We start from the raw sequence: 21,758 nt of genomic DNA, 5'->3' as shown, positions 1-21,758 counted from the left end.
ATGAAAAAAAAACCATGGTTAGGTGGTATATATTATAATAATACAATTATGGATGGACGGACTGCCTGCCGAGTTCCGACACAGAGGTAGCCACAGCCGTGAACTACCGCACTGTACACTGGTTGATAAAGAGATAGTAGTATACTCGTAACAACTAGTATGACTGACTATGACGGTATAAAGAATGAAAAAAAAACCACGGTTAGGTGGTATATATTGTAATACAATTATGGATGGACGGACTGCCTGCCGAGTTCCGACACAGAGGTAGCCACAGCCGTGAACTACCGCACTGTACACTGGTTGATAAAGAGATAGTAGTATACTCGTAACAACTAGTATGACTGACTATGACGGTATAAAGAATGAAAAAAAAACCACGGTTAGGTGGTATATATTGTAATACAATTATGGATGGACGGACTGCCTGCCGAGTTCCGACACAGAGGTAGCCACAGCCGTGAACTACCGCACTGTACACTGGTTGATAAAGAGATAGTAGTATACTCGTAACAACTAGTATGACTGACTATGACGGTATAAAGAATGAAAAAAAAACCACGGTTAGGTGGTATATATTATAATACAATTATGGATGGACGGACTGCCTGCCGACTGCCGACACAGAGGTAGCCACAGCCGTGAACTACCGCACTGTACACTGGTTGATAAAGAGATAGTAGTATACTCGTAACAACTAGTATGACACTATGACGGTATAAAGAATGAAAAAAAAACCACGGTTAGGTTGTGCTGCCTCAGTTGAATCTCCTTTACTTGACAGAGATGTGCCTGAGCAGCGGCCCTCCCCAGCCCTATCCCAAATCATACTTATTTTGCATAGGAGATACCATGGTCATGAAGATTGTTCTCCCAGGGTGAGGTTCATTCATTGCAATCTGGGTATGCTGACCCCTGTGATTTCCCCAAATGTGGGAAACTCGACTGCATTATTTGTGGTAGTGGGGGACTGTGTTTGTGCTTTCCTCTGGTCAGCTCTGGTAAAAGCCAGATTTCTGTGTCTCAGATCTTCCTCTAGCCTTGTTCTTCTTTCGAGAGTTCTCTTGTGCTGCCTCAGTTGGATCTCCTTCACTTGACAGGGGGGTGCCCGAGCAGCGACCCTCCTCAGCTCTTGCCCAACTCCTACTTACCTGCCAGGTATGATCAGGAAGGTGCTTCTCCCAGGGCAAGGCTCACCCATTGCACTCTGGGTGTGCTGCATCTGCGATTTCCCCAAATGTGGGACACTTGACTGCATAATTTGTGTTTCCTCTGGTCGGCTCTCATATAATTCAGATCTCTTTGTCTCAGGTCTCTAATGCTAATGGCTGATTAGAATAAATGCCGTGCAGCTGCCTTGCTGCACGGCCAGAGAGCAGGTGAATATCTTAATTTCCTAAAGCCTAGCAACGGGGAATGCGGTCCGCCAGTGGCGTCCCCGTTGCTAGGGTCCGTGCGGCTCAGCGCGCCCGGCGTCTAGCGTTGCTAGGGAGCCGGCGGCTGTACGTGCACGGCATCTCTAGTTGCTAGGCGCCGGGCCGCGCAGACCATCAAGCGGACCCCGGCGCCAAACAGTACCCCCCCCTTGAGGAGGGGTCAAGGAACCCCTAAAGCCAGGTTTCTGAGGAAATTCCCGAAAAAATGCCCTCTTGAGCCTCGGGGCATGAAGATCCTTATCCAGGACCCAAGACCTTTCCTCCGGACCATAGCCTTTCCAGTGAACCAGAAAATACAGCCGATCCCGGGACAATTTGGAATCGAGAACCTTCTCTACCAAGAACTCCTGTTGTCCCTGTACATCTACTGGAGATCTACCCTGAGAGATCTTCCGAGGAAATCTACTGGAAGAAACGTATTGTTTCAACAGGGAACAATGAAACGTATTTCCAATCCGGAGAGATCTTGGTAAACGTAACCGAAAGGCAACTGGGTTGACTCTTTTAATAATAAGAAATGGCCCAATAAATTTGGGTCCTAGTCTAGCTGAGGATTGTCGAAGCCTGATGTTGCGAGTCGACAACCACACCCTATCTCCCACCTTAAAAGTGCAAGGACGTCGGAGCCTGTCAGAAAATTTCTTCTCTCGAAAGGCCGCTTTTCTGAGAGCAAGGTGCACCTTTTTCCAAATGGCTCTGAGATGGGAGGTTAAGGTAAGCGAGGAGACTGAGGAATGATGAAAAAAAGAATTAGCTCTGGGGTGAAAACCAAAAACTGAAAAGAATGGAGACTCTTTAGTGGAGGAATGACAAGAATTATTGTAAGCAAATTCAGCCAACGGAAGAAACTCGGACCAATCATTCTGGAGTTTGGCTGAATACAAGCGCAAATATTGTTTCAATGATTGGTTAACTCGTTCGGTTTGCCCGTTGGATTGTGGGTGGTAACCGGATGTTAACGACAATTTCATCTTCAATGAGGCACAAAAACATTTCCAGAATTGTGCGATGAATTGTGGACCCCGATCAGAAACAATATCAGTAGGCAACCCATGAAGCCTGAATACATGGCGGAGAAACAAAACTGCCAACCCTTGGGCAGAAGGCAATCGGGGAAGAGCAATAAAATGAGCCATTTTACTAAAACGGTCCACTACCACCCATATGACTCGGAATCCGGCTGAAAGGGGAAGGTCAACCACAAAATCCATAGAAATATGAGACCATGGCCTGAGAGGAACATTTAAGGGCATAAGTTGCCCGATGGGCAAGGAACGGGGAACCTTATGCTGTGCACAAACCTGACATGAATAAACAAATTCCTTGACGTCTTTAGAAAGACCAGGCCACCATACTGAGCGAGAGACTAACTCCAATGTCTTAGAGACTCCTGGATGCCCTGAAACTTTGTTATCATGGAATTCCGTTAAAACAGTAACTCTCAAAAACTCAGGGACGTAAAGACGACCAGCAGGAGTAATTCTAGGAGCTTGGTGTTGAAGCTGTTTTAACTGGGTAAATAAATCTTGTGTGAGGCCCGCCCAGATGACCGAAGATGGAAGTATGGGGGTAACAGGATTGTTATTGTGAACCGGAAGAAAGCTATGTGACAGGGCATCAGCCTTAGTATTCTTGGAACCAGGCCTGAAAGTGGTTATAAATTTGAAACGCGTAAAAAATAATGCCCAACGTGCCTGCCGGGCATTAAGCCGCTTAGCCGATTCAATGTATTGCAGGTTCTTATGGTCAGTCAATACCGAAATAGTATGTTTTGCTCCCTCCAGCCAATGCCTCCACTCCTCGAAAGCCCATTTTACCGCCAGTAACTCCCGATTACCAACGTCATAGTTGGATTCAGCGGAGGAGAATTTCCTGGACATAAAGGCACAAGGATGTAACTCCAGAGACTCCGGATCCTTTTGAGAAAGGATAGCCCCCACTCCAACCTCCAAGGCATCAACCTCCACCACAAAGGGCAATTCCGGATTAGGAAGTCTGAGGACTGGAGCCGAGACAAAGGCTTGTTTCAAGGCCCGGAAGGACAACTCAGCTTCATGCGACCAGTTGGTAGGATCCGCTCCTTTCTTTGTCAGAGCTACAATGGGAGCAACCAGGTCAGAAAAAGAATGAATGAACCTCCTATAATAATTCGCAAACCCTAAAAAACGCTTAATTGCTTTTAAATTGGTGGGTTGCGCCCAACTAAGGATGGCCTGGAGTTTCTTTGGTTCCATGGAAAATCCCTGAGGGGAAATTATGTACCCTAAAAAAGATACTTCCGTGACATGAAACTCACACTTCTCCAGCTTGGCATATAAATGATTCTCACATAACTTTTGAAGAACCAGACGCACCTGGGTAACATGTTGTTCCATTGATTTAGAAAAAATCAGGATGTCGTCTAAGTAAACGACCACGAATTTCCCTAGGAAGTCACGGAGCACATCGTTAATGAGGTCTTGAAAAACTGCCGGAGCATTGGACAGGCCGAACGGCATCACCAGGTATTCGTAGTGACCCGACTGAGTACTGAAGGCCGTTTTCCACTCATCTCCAGATTTAATTCGGATGAGGTTGTACGCTCCTCTAAGGTCAATTTTAGAAAAAATCACAGCAGAACGTAACTGATCAAAGAGTACAGAAATCAACGGCAAAGGATAGGTGTTTTTAACTGAGATCTTATTCAGGGCTCTAAAATCAATGCAAGGTCTAAGCGAGCCATCCTTTTTCTCCACAAAGAAGAAGCCTGCACTTAAAGGAGATTTTGATGGTCTAATAAATCCTTTCTCAAGGCTCTCCTTTACATAATCATTCATAGCCGCAGTTTCTGGCCCGGATAATGCATATAATCTTCCCTTTGGCAATGCGGCACCAGGAATTAACTCAATAGCACAATCATAAGGCCGATGGGGAGGCAGAATGTCCGCATTGCCTTTGGAGAAAACATCAGCAAACTCCTGGTATTCCACCGGAATGAGTTCTGGAATGATAGCTGCTACTCTGACTGGAAACGTGATACATTCCTTATCACAAAAAGTACCCCAATGTGAAATCTCCCCCGACCGCCAATCAATGGTGGGATTATGAAAGGCCAGCCAAGGGTGACCCAGAACAACTGGAACTGCTGGGCAATATGTAAGAAAGAACTCGATTTTCTCGGAATGTAGAGCTCCTACTGTAAGTAGTGCAGGGGGTGTACGGAGAGAAATAATCCCATTAGACAGCGGACTCCCATCTAAGCCATGCATGGTGACACACCTACCCAAAGGTAACTGAGGAATGCCTAAGGCCTTAGCCCAAGTTAAATCCATAAAGTTTCCTGCAGCTCCACTGTCAACAAAAGCCGACACCGAAGAACTGAGGCTGCCAAAGGAAACTTTAACTGGGACTAAAAGGGAGTTATTCGAGGAGATAAGCTGCAGACCTAGGTGAACCCCCTCACAATTCACCTGGTCAAAGCGTTTCCCGACTTGTTCGGACAATTACGAGCAAAATGTCCCTTACCCCCACAGTACAGACAAAGACCAGAATTTTGCCTTCTGGCTCTTTCTTCAGGAGACAGCCGGGAGAGACCCATCTGCATGGTCTCCTCTACGTCTTCAGGAATGGAATTTACACACGGACTTGACCTTACAGGTGCTCCTTTTTCAGCCCTCCGCTCTCTGAGACGACGATCAATCTTAATAGAAAGCTCCATGAGTTTATCGAGAGTCTCAGGAGCGGGGTACTGAAGGAGACTGTCTTTTATAGACTCTGATAAGCCGAGGCGAAACTGACTGCGCAGGGCTGGGTCATTCCAGCCACAGTCGTTCGACCAACGGCGAAACTCCGTACAATGGCCCTCATTCCGAGTTGTTCGCTCGGTATTTTTCATCGCATCGCAGTGAAAATCCGCTTAGTACGCATGCGCAATGTTCGCACTGCGACTGCGCCAAGTAACTTTACTATGATGAAAGTATTTTTACTCACGGCTTTTTCTTCGCTCCGGCGATCGTAATGTGATTGACAGGAAATGGGTGTTACTGGGCGGAAACACGGCGTTTCAGGGGCGTGTGGCTGAAAACGCTACCGTTTCCGGGAAAAACGCAGGAGTGGCCGGGGAAACGGTGGGAGTGCCTGGGCGAACGCTGGGTGTGTTTGTGACGTCAACCAGGAACGACAAGCACTGAAATGATCGCACAGGCAGAGTAAGTCTGGAGCTACTCTGAAACTGCTAACTCGTTTGTAATCGCAATATTGCGCGTACGTCGGTCGCAATTTTAAGAAGCTAAGATTCACTCCCAGTAGGCGGCGGCTTAGCGTGTGTAACTCTGCTACATTCGCCTTGCGAGCGAACAACTCGGAATGAGGGCCAATAAACCTCTGCAGGATTTCTACCCTGTCTGAGAGCGCGCAACTGACTTTCAGCGGACGCCTCTCTATCAGGGTCATCATACAAGAGCCCTAAAGACTCAAAAAAAGCGTCAACTGACAACAATGCCGGATCCTCTGCTCTTAAACCAAATGCCCAGGTCTGAGGATCCCCCTGGAGCAAAGAAATAATAAACCCGACCCGCTGAGATTCAGTACCCGAGGAAGTCGGTCTTAAACGAAAATAAAGTTTACAGGATTCTTTAAAATTAAAAAACTCTTTTCTATCACCAGAAAAACGGTCAGGCAAATGCATCTTTGGTTCAGGGACTACCCTTGGGGAAGCTCGCAAAAGATCTTCCTGCGACTTCACCCGAAGAGAAAGATCCTGAACCATCTGAGTAAGTTCTTGAATCTGGCTGACTAAGAGCTGACCAGGATTTGGCACTAAACCTGTTGGATTCATGAGGCCGATAAACTCTCACAAAACTGAATGAGAAAAAATTAAACCCCGTTTAATTTTAAGTTTTGGTATGGCCGGTAATAATGTTATGATTCCAGCACTCTGGTCAGAGAAGATCTTATGGCAAGGACTGGAGCACTGGAACGGAATGCTGGGGAAGGGAGCAGGACAGGAAAATAGCCCCTGGCGCCCTAACTCTGTTGTCTTACCCGTGTTGTCAGAAATCCCCTGCGAGACTATGGTTTCTTGAGCCCTTGGCAGCCGCGTTTGAAGGGCGGATTATGTCTGCCCAACTTCGATGCCCCCCGGTCTTAATGAGAGACAAAGGGAAACCCGAGACAGGGTGATAACAAGAGGCCCTCTAACTAAACAACCAGGCCAGGGGCTAAGCAAACTCAAAACTATAATATGTGCGGAGAAACCGCCAGGAAAAAGGACAACCAAAATATCCACTTGTCCAATTCTCCTACCCGGCACCGCCAAGTACCAGAGAGGACTTGTGGAAGCGGAACCCTCCGCAAATGCTCCAAACACAAAATATAAAAGGTAAAGCGGCTGAGCCGCAACACACGGCAGAGCCGCAACTCACGAACACCACTGGATATAAAACGGTGATCAGTCAGGACTCCAGGGAACCAAACGACCTCTTGGGATGAGATGACAACTCCCGAATACCGGACTTCTGCGGACTGGAATGACCGGATACAGCAGGACTGGAAACAGACTCTCAGCAAACAAAGGCAGCATGCAGGAAGCTATTACCGGCGTCTGTGAGAAGCCCTGGGAGTGTATTTAACAAGGAGTCCTCCAATCAGCTGCTAAAGGCTGATTAGAATAAATGCCGTGCAGCTGCCTTGCTGCACGGCCAGAGAGCAGGTGAATATCTTAATTTCCTAAAGCCTAGCAACGGGGAACGCGGTCCGCCAGTGGCGTCCCCGTTGCTAGGGTCCGTGCGGCTCAGCGCGCCCGGCGTCTAGCGTTGCTAGGGAGCCGGCGGCTGTACGTGCACGGCGTCTCTAGTTGCTAGGCGCCGGGCCGCGCAGACCATCAAGCGGACCCCGGCGCCTAACAGTATGACTCCCAAAAACAACAACCGCGTCATTGGGACCAACTGCGATTTTGGCAAGTTTAGGAGCCAACCATGTTGTTGAAGAACTGTCAGGGAGAGTAGATGTTTTGCACCAACTGGTCCCTGGATCTCGCCTTTATCAGGAGATCATCCAAGTACGGCATAATTGTGACTCCTTGCTTGCGAAGGAGAACCATCATTTCCACCATCACCCTGGTGAAAATCCTCGGAGCCGTGGACAGACCAAACGGCAACGTCTGAAATTGGTAATGACAATCCTGAATTGCAAACCTCAGGTAGCTTGATGCAGTGGCTAAACGGGAACATGTAATTAGGCATCCTTATGTCTACCAAAACCATGAAATCTCCTTCCTCCGGACTGGAGATCCCTACCCTGAGAGATTCCATCTTGAAATTGAATTTCTTTAGGTAGAAATTGAGGGATTTCAGATTTAAGATTGGTCTGACTGAGCCGTCCGGCTTCGGGAGCACGAAGAGGCTTGAATAAAAACCTTCTCCCTGCTGACTAAGGCCGATTTGAACAATCGGTGAGGGGGAACGTCTTGAAACCCCAGTTTGTACCCTTGTGACACTATTTGTAAAACCCACGAGTCCAGGTCCAAATTAATCCAGAACTGACTGAAGTGTTTTAGACGTGCCCCCACTGGTGTGGGCTCCTGCAAGAGAGCCCCAGCGTCATGCAGTGGATTTGGCAGAAGCAGAGGACGATCTCTGCTCCTGCGATCTTGAAGAGGCTACAGACCTCTTCCCTCTTCTCCTTCCTCTACCTGCAAAGAAAGGGGAATCTTAACTTCTTGCATATCTATTGGGACAAAATGACTGCGTTAGACAATGATGCGTCTTCATCCGTTGAGAGGGAACATAGGGCAAGAAGGTTGACTTACCTGCGGGAGCTGCCGAGATCAAATTAACTAGGCAGTCACCAAACAAGGCTTCACCTTCATAGGGAAGAGACTCCCTTTCTTCTTGGAGTCAGCATCAGCATTCCCTTGGTGAATCCACAATGCCCTCCTATCCGAGACTGCCATGAAATTGGCCCGTGAACTCAAGAGTCCTATATCCCTTGCAGTCGTAAGTATGCTGCAGTGTCCTTGATATGATCCAACGTAAGGAGTATCCCATCTCTCCAAGATATCTATATCGGAAGACAAGGTATTCGACCAATTCTTGAATACTACTACTCACCCATGCGCATGTAATGGCAGGTCTAAGTAATGTACCCGTGGTTACATAACTAGAAATAATGTAGCTTCCTGCATACGATCCGCTGGATTTGTGACAGGGCCCCGTGCAGAACAGGGGGTGACTCCCACTTTATTCTGTCCGCAGCAGGAAATGAATAAACAATCGGAAACCTTTTGGGGATTTGAAGCCATCTTGTCGAGCTGGCCCAGACTTTCTCAAACAGAGATGGAGAAACGTTACATCAGCTTTCATTATATATCTATATATACATACATATAGACCCCTTTGTCAGGAACAGCAGGGTCCTCAGTGATGTTAATATGTCCTTAATATCCACAATCATGTACTGAATGCTCCTTGCCAATATTGGATCTAATCAGGAAATATTATGGTCGACATAGGAATCAGTATCCGAGTCAGTATCAGTGTGTAGTAACATTTTTGCGGGCCTGAGGGAAAAGAAGCATAGCCATGAACATCACATCTATTCTCTACGTCTGTGTCTGGGACACAGATTTATCCAACCTCACTCTGATATTATTGAAACTTTCACCCAGTCAGTTATTGGTGGTGCCAACAGGGCCACCATCATATGTCTGCATTCCTAATATAGTTTCCTCTTGGGAAAAACATTCAGCCACCGACATGTTGACACACATGTACCAAGTACCCACAGACACATCGGCTTATGGGGGATAGACCTACAGTAAATCTGTCAGAGGGACAGAGAGGATTTTTCAGCTCACAACCCAGCGCCAAAAGTACACAGTCTGGGAAATAATAAACTCTATAGTGATAGACTTGTAACGCTCTATAGATGTGCTGGTGAGGTGAGGAAGAAGCCCCGCCGCTGTAATGGCACGCTTCTGTCCCGCTCAGAAACAAATAATTAATTACGCTGGCGGGGTAAGGACAGTGCCCAGGCACTAATGTCCACTTTTGCCAGCCTTTTGTGAGGAATTTATGCTGCCCAGGGTGCCCCCCCCCCACCCACCCACATGCCCTGCACCCTGCAGTGCCTGTGTTTGTGTGGAAGCATGGCGCACAGCATTCCGCTCGCTGCGTGGTACCTCAGAATGCCATCACTGGAGAAGAAGTCTTCTGTTCTTCTGCTACTCGCCTGTCTTCTGACTTCTGGCTCTGTAAGGGGGTGATGGCAGGCTACGGGAGTGGGCATCTAGGCGTACCCAGCGATCAGCACCCTCAGGAGCTAATGGTGTCCTGTCAGCCAGAAGCAGAGCCATTGAACTCACTAGAAGTTGGTCATACTTCTCTCCCCTAAGTTCCACGAAGCAGGGAGACTGTTGCCAGCAGCCTCCCTGAAAATAAGAAAAACTAACATAAGTCTTTTCAGAGAAACTCAGTAGAGCTCCCCTGTAGTGCATCCAGTCTCACTGGGCACAATTCTAAAACTGGAGTCTGGAGGAGGGGTATAGAGGGAGGAGACAGTTCACACCCTTTGAAAGTCTTAAAGTGCCCATGTCTCCTGCGGATCCCGTCTATACCCCATGGTTCTTAATGTGATCCCAGCATCCTCTAGGACGTATGAGAAAACAAATAACGCACATACGAGGAGGAGAGAACAAAGGAAGCTATAAGGAGGGGAGGGGAGGGGGGGGGGGGGAGGTAAGGTAGTAAAGGGATATTGGATAAACTACAACCTTATACATATTCATTAATGTACCAGTAGTTAGAAGTAGAAGAGCTCTAACAGAAACCACAAAGCTTATCTAAAGCCACACCACACTGGATATGCCCAATCTCATTTGATCTTTGAAGCAAAGCAGTATTGGACTTTGTTACTACCAAGCAGTCTCCCATCCATGTATTATCAGATTCTTTAGGTGTTTTTAAACTACCAACACCCTTTTCTTGGTACTGTACATTTAATTTTTACACATATTCTTTTATGTACCAGAAGTTAGAAGTAGAAGAGCTCTAACAGAAACCACGAGCTCATCTACAGCCACAGCACACTGGATTTGCCCAATCTCTCCTGATCATGGAAGCTGAGCAGTGTTGGTCCTGGTTTTAGTACTTGGATGGGAGACCACAAGGAAATACCAGGAGCTGTGTGTATTTTTACAAAACCAACACCGTTCTCTTGATGCATTCCATTTTGAAACATTGGGGCAGATCTATTAAGCCTGGGGAACTGATAAAGTGCAAGGTGATAAAGTACCAGCCAGTCAGCTCCTAACTGTCATTTTTCAAACCCAGCCTGTGACATGGCAATTAGGAGCTGATTGGCTGGTACTTTATCACCATGCAAATTATCATTTCACCAGGTTTAATAAATCGTCCGCTTATTCATTTATGTACGAGTAGTTAGAAGTAGAACTCTAACAGAAACCACTAAGCTCATCTACAGCCACACCACACTGTATATGCCCAATATCACCTGATCTTAGGCCTGGTTTGTTCTTGGATGTGAGACCACCTGGGAATACCAGGTGCTGTAGGTAGTTTTATACTACCAACACCGTTCTCTTGATGCATTCTATTTTGAAACTTATTCATTGATGTAGAAGTTAGAAACAGCAAAAATCATCTACAGCCGCATCACACTGGATATGTCCAATCCAGTGGCGTAACTAGAAATTTTTCTCCCCCAAGCCAAAAAATTCTTCGGCGCCCCCCCCCCCCCCCCCTTCATGCTCCATAATTGGGAGCAAGAAAGGGATAAATATGCGTGCGCCTAAGGCGCGCGCGTCAAAAAAGGGGCGTGGTTTTGTTGGAGTGGGCGTGGTTTCGCATAAAGGGGCGTGGCATTGCAGGAAAAGACTACCTTATACCCCAGTTTTGCAACCTGCACGCCCATACGTTTGCCACCACAGGAAAGAAAAATAATCCTGATTCATGCCCCTTACATTATTTGTCATTTTTCCTCCTTATAGTAATGCCCAGTATACATTATGCCACATACTGCAATGGCCCTTAGACATTATGCCGCACACAATAATGCACGACACAATATGCACACACTGTAATGCCCCCGACACATTATGCCACACACCGTAATGTCTGTGACACATTATGCCACACACCGTAATGCCTGTGACACATTATGACAGGAATCGCAATGCCCGTTATACATTATGCTACACACTGCAATGCCCCTGATACATTATAGCACATACGTCTGTGACACATTATGACACACACCGCAATGTCCGTGATACATTATGCCACACACTGCAATGCCCAATACATTATAGCACATACAATGCCTGTGACACATTATGCCACACACTGCAATGACCTTGAGACATTATACCACAATGCCCGTGATATAGTATACCATACACCGTAATGCCTGTGACACATACCGCAATGCCCTGCCCGTTATACCCTATGCCACACATCGCAATGCCCGTTATGTATTATGCCACACTGCAATGACCCTGAGACATTATACCACATACCACAATGCCCGTGATATAGTATACCACACACCGTAATGCCTGACACATTATGACACACACCGCAATGTCCGTGATACATTATGCCACACACTGCAATGACCCTGAGACATTATACCACATATCACAATGCCCGCGATATAGTATACCATACACCGTAATGCCTGCGACACATTATGACACACACCGCAATGTCCGTGATACATTATGCCACACACCGTAATGCCCATTACACATTAAGTCCTACAGTAAGGCTTCTAATTACTTTTCAATTACCTGCTCGTTGTCAGGGGTTTCATGCACTGGGTGTCATGCTCGTTGCCAGGGGTTTCATGCTCTTGGTTCCATGCACGGTGCCAGGGGTTTTCATGCTCAGGGTGTCATGCTCGTTGCCAGGGGTTTCATGCACTGGGTGTCATGCTCGTTGCCAGGTGTTTCATGCACTGGGTGTCATGCTCGTTGCCAGATGTTTCATGCACTGGGTGTCATGCTCGTTGCTAGGAGGTAGTCCTTGTTGCTAGGGCTGTGCTCCCAGTGCCACATATGTCCCCAGTGCCAGATATTCCCCCACGGTGCCAGGTACTTACATGCCCCAGTGCCAAATATAGTCGTCCCCCCCATGTGCCAGGTACACATATGCCCCCAGTGCCAGATATTCCCCCCCAGTGCCATATATGCCCCCAGTGCCAGATATTCCCCCCAGTGCCATATATGCCCCCCGTGCCATATATGCCCCCAGTGCCAGATACCCCCCCCAGTGCCATATATGCCCCCAGTGCCAGATATTCCCCCCCAGTGCCATATATGCCCCAGTGCCAGATATCCCCCCCAGTGCCAGATATGCCCCCAGTGCCAGATATTCCCCCTAGTGCCAGAAATGCCCCAGTGCCAGATATTCCTCCCTCCCCCCCCCCCCGTGCCATATATGCCCCCAGTGCCAGATATTTACCCCCCCCCCCCCCGCCGTCGCTTTTTGGAGGGACACGGAGAGCACAGCTCGTCTCTCCTGTGTCCCTCCTGCTGCATCATCTCCGGCGGCCGCGGGTCTAATAGGGGGAAGTGCTGGTTCGTGAGCCAATTAGAGCTCACGGACGGCACTTCCCCCTATTAGACCCGCGGCCGCCGGAGATGATGCAGCAGGAGGGACACAGGGAGGCGCGCTGTGTGCCCTCCGTGTCCCTCCAAAAAGCGGCGGAGGGAAGGAGACTGCAGACTGACATGCGGACGCTCGTCCGCATGTCAGTCTGCTGTAAATCAGTGGCGCCCCCGCAGCCCCTCGCCCCCAAGCCACCGCGAGGACTGCGGGGGCAGTAGTTACGCCACTGGTCCAATCTCATCTGATGATGGAAGCTAAGCAGTGTTGTGCCTGGTTTGTTTTTGGATTTCAAGTCCTGCCTTCTGGTTTGGCCACGGCACCTCGGATATTCACCAAGGTCATGGCCGTGATGACGACCCTTCACCATCAGAGAATCAGGATCCTGCCAAATCTGGACGACTTGCTGATCCTGGTGAACTCCCAAGAGGTTCTCCACAGTTATCTGGAACTGGCGGTCCAATTCCTAAAAGTCCACGGGTGGCTCATCAACTGAAAAAAGTCCTCGCTGGTCCCTGCTCGGAACATTGTGCACCTAGGGGCACTGCTGGACACACACAGCCAACAATTGTTTCTGTCTCCAGAGAAAGTCCTGAAAATTCAGGACAGTATCGTCCTCTCTCGCCCAAGAGTGTTGATACACATGGCGATGCAAGTACTAGACCTCATGGTGTCGGCTTTCGATATGGTAGAGTACGCTCAATTTCATTACCGCCCTCTGCAGAGGTTAATCCTCTCCAAGTGGGACGGCCTGCCTCATCGGATGATGTCTCAAATGATCTCCTTGACTCCGGAGGTTCGTCTGACACTGAGCTGGAGGCTACAGGTCCAACAGTTGAGCAGGGACCATCCCTTCTGGATCTCCAACTGTGTCCTCCTGACAATGGATGCCAGTCTTTTGGGCTGGGCCATGGTGTTGGAGCAACACTTTCTCCAGGGTCAGTGGACCAGGGAGGAATCTCTCCTCCTGATATACATTCTGGAATTGCAGGCAGTGTTCAATTAATTGACACTGGCCCTGCCTCTAGTACAGAACAGGCCTGTTCAAGTACAATCTGACAACGCCACCACGGTAGTGTACACAAATCATCAAGGCGGCACTCGAAACTGCATGGCAAAGCTGGAAGTATCAAAAATCCTCCGTTGGGTAGAAAGTCATCTGACAGCAATATCGGCAGTGTTCATTTCCGGAGTCCTCAACTAGGAAGCGGATTTCCTCAGTCGTCAGGACGTTCACGCTGGAGAGTGGAGAGGCCGCAGCAGAAATGTCTGCACTGGTGTCAGTAGGTGACTGAGGCAGGGATGACTGGGAGATAGTGGGTTACTGAGGGAGGGGTGATAGGAAGGGGTTGGGTAAGTATGGGAAGAAAGTGGGTGACAGGTATAATAAATGACTAAGGCAGGGGTGATAGGGAGATAGTGGATGACTGTGGCAGGGGTGACAGGGACAGTAAGAGACTGAGGCAGGGGTGACAGGGATAGTGGCTGACTGAGGCAGGGGTGACTGGGAGATAGTGGGTGACTGAGGCAGGGTTGACAGGGATAGTGGGTGACTGAAGCAGGGGTGATAGGGTGACAGTGGGTGACTAAAGCAGGGGTGACTGGTATAGTGGGTGACTGAGGCAGGGATCGCAGATATAGTGGTTGACTGAGGCAGCGGTGACTGGGAGATAGTGGGTAACTGAGGCAGGGGTGACAGGGAAAGTGTGTGACTCAGGCAGGGGTGATAGGGAGATAGTGGGCTGCATATCTCTGCCTCACTGCAGCAGCACATTCCTGCTTCAATGACAGCAGCACATCCCTACCTCACTTATAGCAGCACATCCCTGCCTCGCTGACAGCAGCACATCCCTGCCTCGCTGACAGCAGCACATCCCTGCCTCGCTGACAGCAGCACATCCCTGCTTCGCTGACAGCAGCACATCCCTGCTTCGCTGACAGCAGCACATCCCTGCCTCGCTGACAGCAGCACATCCCTGTCTCGCTGACAGCAGCACAGCACTGCTTCGCTGACAGCAGCACATCACTGCTTCACTACCAGCAGCACATCCCTGCCTCACTGGCAGCAGCACATCCCTGCCTTACTGACAGCTGTATATTCAGACCTGATCCCTGCTGTGCATATTCACACAACAGGAGATCAGGTCTGAAGTGCGTGTGTGCTGGTGCCGCAGTGCACCGGCACATGCCAGAGATGCGATCAGCATCTCTGCCCAGTGAGCGCCTCTGCCTGATTGACAGGCAGAGGCGGTCACTAGGCAGGAGGAGTCGGGCCAGCGGCGTTGTGCCGCCATTTTGGGGGCACAGTCAGGACAACGCAGACATGACCGGACCGTATGGGGGCGGGCCGTGACGGCTGCGTGACCCGGACAGCAACGGGCCTGATTTACTAAAATCTCAGATAAATGTTATGGCATTTATGTGCAGTCTAGTTTGCACAGTTGATAGAGTGTTGATCTTGCACTATCAATGTAAGCCTCACATAGGTTTGATACACATGTAAGTTTGGTTTTATTTTACTACATTGTGGTTTGTGGCTCTATACCATGTAATGCATGTCTTTTAACAGTAGTCAAGTCTTCCAATGAGCTTGTTTGTGAAACCCAATAGATAGCTTTATTTTATTTTGTTTCTTCAAATATTGAATGCATATGTCTTATAACTTTTTTTTTTTCAATATACAGGTTGAGTATCTGTATATACATTTTTATTATAAGATTTTCAATGACACAAGTACATCCAAGTTGCAGATTATGGATTGTGAAGGACAAATCAACCATATAAACAATTTAAGCAATTTAAATTGCATGCAGGTAGTAGAATATCAAACTCCTTGGATGAGAGTTGGTCGTAATAAACTAGGATAGAAAAGAATAAAGTAGAAAATAAGATTTTGAACCTACCGGTAAATCTTTTTCTCGTAGTCCGTAGAGGATGCTGGGGACTCCGTAAGGACCATGGGGATAGACGGGCTCCACAGGAGACATGGGCACTTTAAGAAAGACTTTAGTTCTGGGTGTGCACTGGCTCCTCCCTCTATGCCACAGTTAGAGAAACTGTGCCCAGAGGAGACGGACAGTATGAGGAAAGGATTTTGTTAATCCAGGGCAAGATTCATACCAGCCACACCAATCACACCGTATAACTTGTGATAAACTACCCAGTTATCAGTATGAAAAAACAACATAGCATCAGTGCAGGACCGATGCAAATATAACATAACCCTTATTGAAGCAATAACTATATACAAGTATTGCAGAAGTAGTCCGCACTTGGGACGGGCGCCCAGCATCCTCTACGGACTACGAGAAAAAGATTTACCAGTAGGTTTAAAATCTTATTTTCTCTAACGTCCTAGAGAATGCTGGGGACTCCGTAAGGACCATGGGGATTATACCAATGCTCCAAAACGGGCGGGAGAGTGCGGATGACTCTGCAGCACCGATTGAGCAAACATGAGTTCCTCCTCAGCCAGGGTATCAAACTTATAGTATTTTGCAAAGGTGTGTGAACCCGACCAAGTAGCAGCTTGACACAGCTGTAGTGCCGAGACCCCTCGGGCAGCCGCCCAAGAAGAGCCCACTTTCCTCGTGGAATGGGCCTTGACCGATTTCAGTAACTGCAATCCAGCCATAGAATGCGCTTGCTGAATCGTGTTACAAATCCGGCGAGCAATAGCCTGCTTTGAAGCAGGGGCACCAATCTTGTTGGTTGCATACAGGACAAACAGCGCTTCAGTTTTCCTGACTCTAGCCGTCCTGGCCACGTAAATTTTCAAAGCCCTAACCACATCAAGTAACTCGGAATCCTCCAAGTCACGCGTAGCCACAGGCACCACAATAGGTTGGTTCATATGAAAAGATGAGACCACTTTTGGTAGGAATTGAGGACGGGTCTGCAATTCCGCTCTATCCACATGGAATACCAAATATGGGCTTTTATGTGACAAAGCCGCTAATTCCGACACTCGCCTAGCCGAAGCCAAGGCTAATAACATGACCACCTTCCATGTGAGATATTTTAACTCCACTGTTTTAAGTGGTTCAAACCAGTGTAATTTTAGAAAACTTAACACCACGTTAAGGTCCCAAGGTGCCACCGGAGGCACAAAAGGAGGCTGAATATGCAGCACTCCTTTTACAAAAGTCTGATTTTCTGGAAGAGAAGCCAATTCTTCTTGAAAGAAAATGGATAAGGCTGAAATCTGGACCTTAATAGAGCCTAATTTTAGGCCCAAATTCACTCCAGTTTGTAGGAAGTGAAGGAAACGGCCCAGATGGAATTCTTCCGTAGGAGCATTCCTGGCCTCACACCAAGAAACATAATTTCGCCATATACGGTGTAATGTTTTAACGTTACATCCTTCCTAGCCTTTATCAGCGTAGGGATGACCTCAACCGGAATGCTAGGATCCGGCATTCAACCGCCATGCCGTCAAACGCAGCCGCGGTAAGTCTTGGAACAGACAGGGCCCCTGATGCAACAGGTCCTGTCTTAGAGGGAGAGGCCACAGATCTTCTGTGAGCATTTCCTGCAGATCCGGATACCAGGTCCTCCGTGGCCAATCTGGAACAATGAGGATTGTTCTCACTCCTCTTTGTCTTATTATCCTCAACACCTTGGGTATGAGAGGAAGAGGAGGAAATACATAGACCGACCGGAACACCCACGGTGTCACTAGGGCGTCTACAGCTACTGCCTGAGGGTCTCTTGACCTTGCGCAATACCTCTGTAGCTTTTTGTTGAGCCGGGACGGCATCATGTCTATCTGTGGCAGTTCCCACCGACTTGTAATCTGTGCAAAGACTTCCTGATGAAATCCCCACTCTCCCGGATGTAGGTCGTGTCTGCTGAGGATGTCTGCTTCCCAGTTGTCCACTCCCGGAATGAACACTGCTGACAGTGCGCTTGCGTGATTCTCCACCGAGCGAAGAATTCTGGTGGCTTGTGCCATCGCCACTCTGCTTCTTGTGCCGCCTTGGCGGTTTACATGAGCCACTGCGGTGACGTTGTCTGACTGGATCAGAACCGGTTGGTCGCAAAGTAAGGTCTCCGCTTGACGTAGGGCATTGTATATGGCCCTTAGTTCCAGGATGTTGATGTGAAGACAAGTCTCTTGACTTGACCAAAGACCTTGGAAATTTCTTCCCTGTGTGACTGCTCCCCAACCTTGGAGGCTTGCGTCTGTGGTCACCAGGATCCAGCCCTGAATGCTGAATCTGCGTCCCTCGAGAAGGTGAGCACTCTGCAGCCACCACAAGAGTGATACCCTGACCCTGGGGGACAGGGTGATCAACCAATGCATCTGTAAATGTGACCCGGACCACTTGTCCAGTAGGTCCCATTGGAAAGTCCTTGCATGGAACCTGCCGAATGGAATGGCCTCGTATGATGCCACCATCTTTCCCAGGACTCGAGTGCAGTGATGCACTGACACAAGTTTTGGTTTCAATAGGTTCCTGACAAGAGTCATGAGTTCCTGGGCCTTTTCTATCAGGAGATAAACCCTCTTCTGGTCTGTGTCCAGAATCATGCCCAAGAAAGACAGACGAGTAGTAGGAATCAACTGCGACTTCGGGATATTGAGAATCCAGCCGTGTTGCTGTAACACTTTCAGTGAAAGTGATACGCTGTTCAGCAACTGCTCTCTTGATCTCGCTTTTATGAGATCGCCCAAGTACGGGATAATTGTGACACCTTGCTTGCACAGGAGCACCATCATTTCCGCCATTACCTTGGTGAAAATTCTCAGTGCCATGGAGAGACCAAACAGCAACGTCTGAAATTGGCAATGACAGTCCTGTACCGCAAATCTGAGTTACGCCTGATGAGGTGGATAAATGGGGACATGAAGGTATGCATGCTGTACACAAATGCGGACAACAGGTGTCAAGCCGTGTGTTGCCTTTGTCAAGCTGTAATAAGTAGGGATAAGGATGTTAACCACCTCGGAACATCCTCCCTTATACGTCACCTGCAGCGCATTCATCATAAGTCAGTGACAAGTTCAAAAACTTTGGATGACAGCGGAAGCAGTCCACTAACCACTAAATCCCTTCCTCTTGTAACCAAGCTCCTGCAAACCACACCACCAACTCCCTCAGTGTCAATTTCCTCCTTAGACAGGAGAGCCAATAGTCCTGCAGGCCATGTCACTGGCAAGTCTGACGAGTCCTCTCCTGCCTGGGATTCCTCCGATGCATCCTTGAGTGTAACGCCTACTGCTGCTGGCGCTGCTGTTGTTGCTGCTGGGAGTCGATCGTCATCCCAGAGGGGAAGTCGGAAGACCACTTGTACTTCTTCCAGTAAGCAATTGACTGTCCAACAGTCCTTTGCGAGGAAGATGAAATATCACAGCAGTCATCCTGCTGCAAAGCGGATAACTCAGGTCTGGGTGGTGAGAAACGTGGTTCCGGTATCCATCGTTAATTTATAGGCAACTAGAGACTTGATTGAGGTACTGTGTCCCCGGTACCAAATACCCTCTAGGTTCCATTTCTCTAGGCAGGCGATACCGAAAATGTACACAGACCTCAGAAAAAGAGTCACCAGTGTCCTAAAAAATGCAGTTGTACCCAATGTCCACTTGTCTGTGGTTAAGTGGAGCAGGGCAGACTCAGGACTATATGACTGTGACAGCCCACTGGGTAGATGTATTGCCTCCCGCAGCAAGAACAGCAGCGGCGGCACCAGTAGCAGCATCTCGCAATTGCCAACTCGTTCCTAGGCAGGCTACGCTTTGTATCACCGCTTTCCATAAGAGGCACACAGCTGACAACCTCTTACGGAAACTGAGGAACATCATCGCAGAATGGCTTACCCCAATTGAACTCTCCTGGGGATTTGTGACATCGGACAACGCCACCAATATTGTGCGTGCATTACATCTGGGCAAATTCCAGCACGTCCCATGTTTTGCACATACATTGAACTTGGTGGTGCAGAATTATTTAAAAAACGACAGGGGCGTGCAAGAGATGCTGTCGGTGGCCCGAAGAATTGCGGGCCACTTTCTGCCTTCAGCCACCGCATGCCGAAGACTGGAGCACCACCAAACATTCCTGAACCTGCCCTGCCATCATCTGAAGCAAGAGGTGGTAACGAGGTTGAATTCAACCCTCTATATGCTTCAGAGGATGGAGGAGCAGCAAAAGGCCATTCAAGCCTATACATCTGCCCACGATATAGGCAAAGGAGGGGGAATGCACCTGACTCAAGCGCAGTGGAGAATGATTTCAACATTGTGCAAGGTTCTGCAACCCTTTGAACTTTCCACACGTGAAGTCAGTTCAGACACTGCCAGCCTGAGTCAGGTCATTCCCCTCATCAGGCTTTTGCAGAAGAAGCTGGAGACATTGAAGGAGGAGCTAAAACAGAGCGATTCAACTAGGCATGTGGGACTTGTGGATGGAGCACTTAATTTGCTTAACCAGGATTCAATCTGTTGAAATCAGAGCACTACATTTTGGCCGCCGTGCTCGATCCTAGATTTAAAACCTACATTGTATCTCTCTTTCCGGCAGACACAAGTCTGCAGAGGTTCAAAGACCTGCTGGTGAGAAAATTGTCAAGTCAAGCGGAACGTGACCCGTCAACAGCTCCTCCTTCACATTCTCCCGCAACTGGGGGTGCGAGGAAAAGGCTAAGAATTCCGAGCCCACCCGCTGGCGGTGATGCAGGGCAGTCTGGAGTGAGTGCTGACATCTGGTCCAGACTGAAGGACCTGGCAACGATTACTGACATGTCGTCTACTGTCACTGCATATGATTCTGTCACCTTTGAAAGAATGGTGGAGAAAAAGAGGCAATTTGGAGGCCCTTGCACAAACTGGCTTTATTCTACCTAAATTGCCCTCCCTCCAGTGTGTACTCCGAAAGAGTGTTTAGTGCGGCCGCTCACCTTGTCAGCAATCGGCGTACAAGGTTACTTCCAGAAAATGTGGAGAAGATGATGATCATTAAAATTAATTATAATCAATTCCTCCGTGGAGACATTCACCAGCAATTGCCTCCAGAAAGTAAACAGGGATCTGAGATGGTGGATTCCAGTGGGGACGAATTAATAATCTGTGAGGAGGGGGATGTACACAGTGAAAGGGGTGAGGAATCGGAGGATGATGAGGTGGACATCTTGCCTCTGTAGAGCCAGTTTGTGCAAGGAGAGATTGATTGATTTTTTTTTGGTGGGGGCCCAAACCAACCAGTCATTTCAGTCAGTCGTGTGGCAGACCCTGTCGCTGAAATGATGGGTTCGTCAATGTTTTTCTTTTCAATCTAAGCCCCTGCAGTTTTCTGTAAGCATCTGCTTCGCTATGATGATCAACAAGTCACAAGGGAAAACACTCAGGGCTGGAGGCGTAGATCTTAGAACCAGCTGCTACAAGCATGGCAGAGGTGTCACTATCACTGATGACACCCAGAGAGGCGGCGAGGGAGATTGTAATGCAGTGCGCGCAGATAAGCAGCGCAATGGTAAAAAGGAGGCATGGTCTCATAGGTAGGGGCGTTTCCTGAATCACCATTTTGTTGCTGCGGGTATCCCGGGGGTTGGGGGCTGTACCCGGGGACTAGTGTGTGAGTGGTGCTGGCTCCTACACAGTGACAGAAACTGGGTGTTGCACGTAATGTCACAGTGAAACACCCATATTCTGTCACTGAAGAAGAGCCGGCACTTTGGTATCACCCCACTTGGCGGGTGACACTCGGGTGTGTGCCGCAAC

The 21,758-nt window shown here is 48.5% G+C and overlaps 1 non-coding gene and 1 pseudogene across 1 annotated transcript; both read left to right on the top strand.

Moving 5' to 3' along the window:
• Positions 1-827: 827 nt before the first annotated feature.
• LOC135026695 (U1 spliceosomal RNA) lies at positions 828-991 on the top strand. The gene has a single exon (XR_010223288.1). It is a non-coding gene; the product is annotated as a U1 spliceosomal RNA (small nuclear RNA).
• Positions 992-1,143: 152 nt separating this feature from the next.
• On the top strand, positions 1,144-1,298 carry LOC135026696 (U1 spliceosomal RNA; annotated as a pseudogene).
• The last annotated feature ends 20,460 nt before the right edge of the window (positions 1,299-21,758 follow it).

This window comes from Pseudophryne corroboree, unplaced genomic scaffold (assembly GCF_028390025.1).
Source record: "Pseudophryne corroboree isolate aPseCor3 unplaced genomic scaffold, aPseCor3.hap2 scaffold_448, whole genome shotgun sequence".
Taxonomy (NCBI): Eukaryota; Metazoa; Chordata; class Amphibia; order Anura; family Myobatrachidae; genus Pseudophryne; species Pseudophryne corroboree.
The sequence above is the reverse complement of the archived record's forward strand: the minus strand, read 5'-3'. Positions and strand labels throughout refer to the sequence as shown.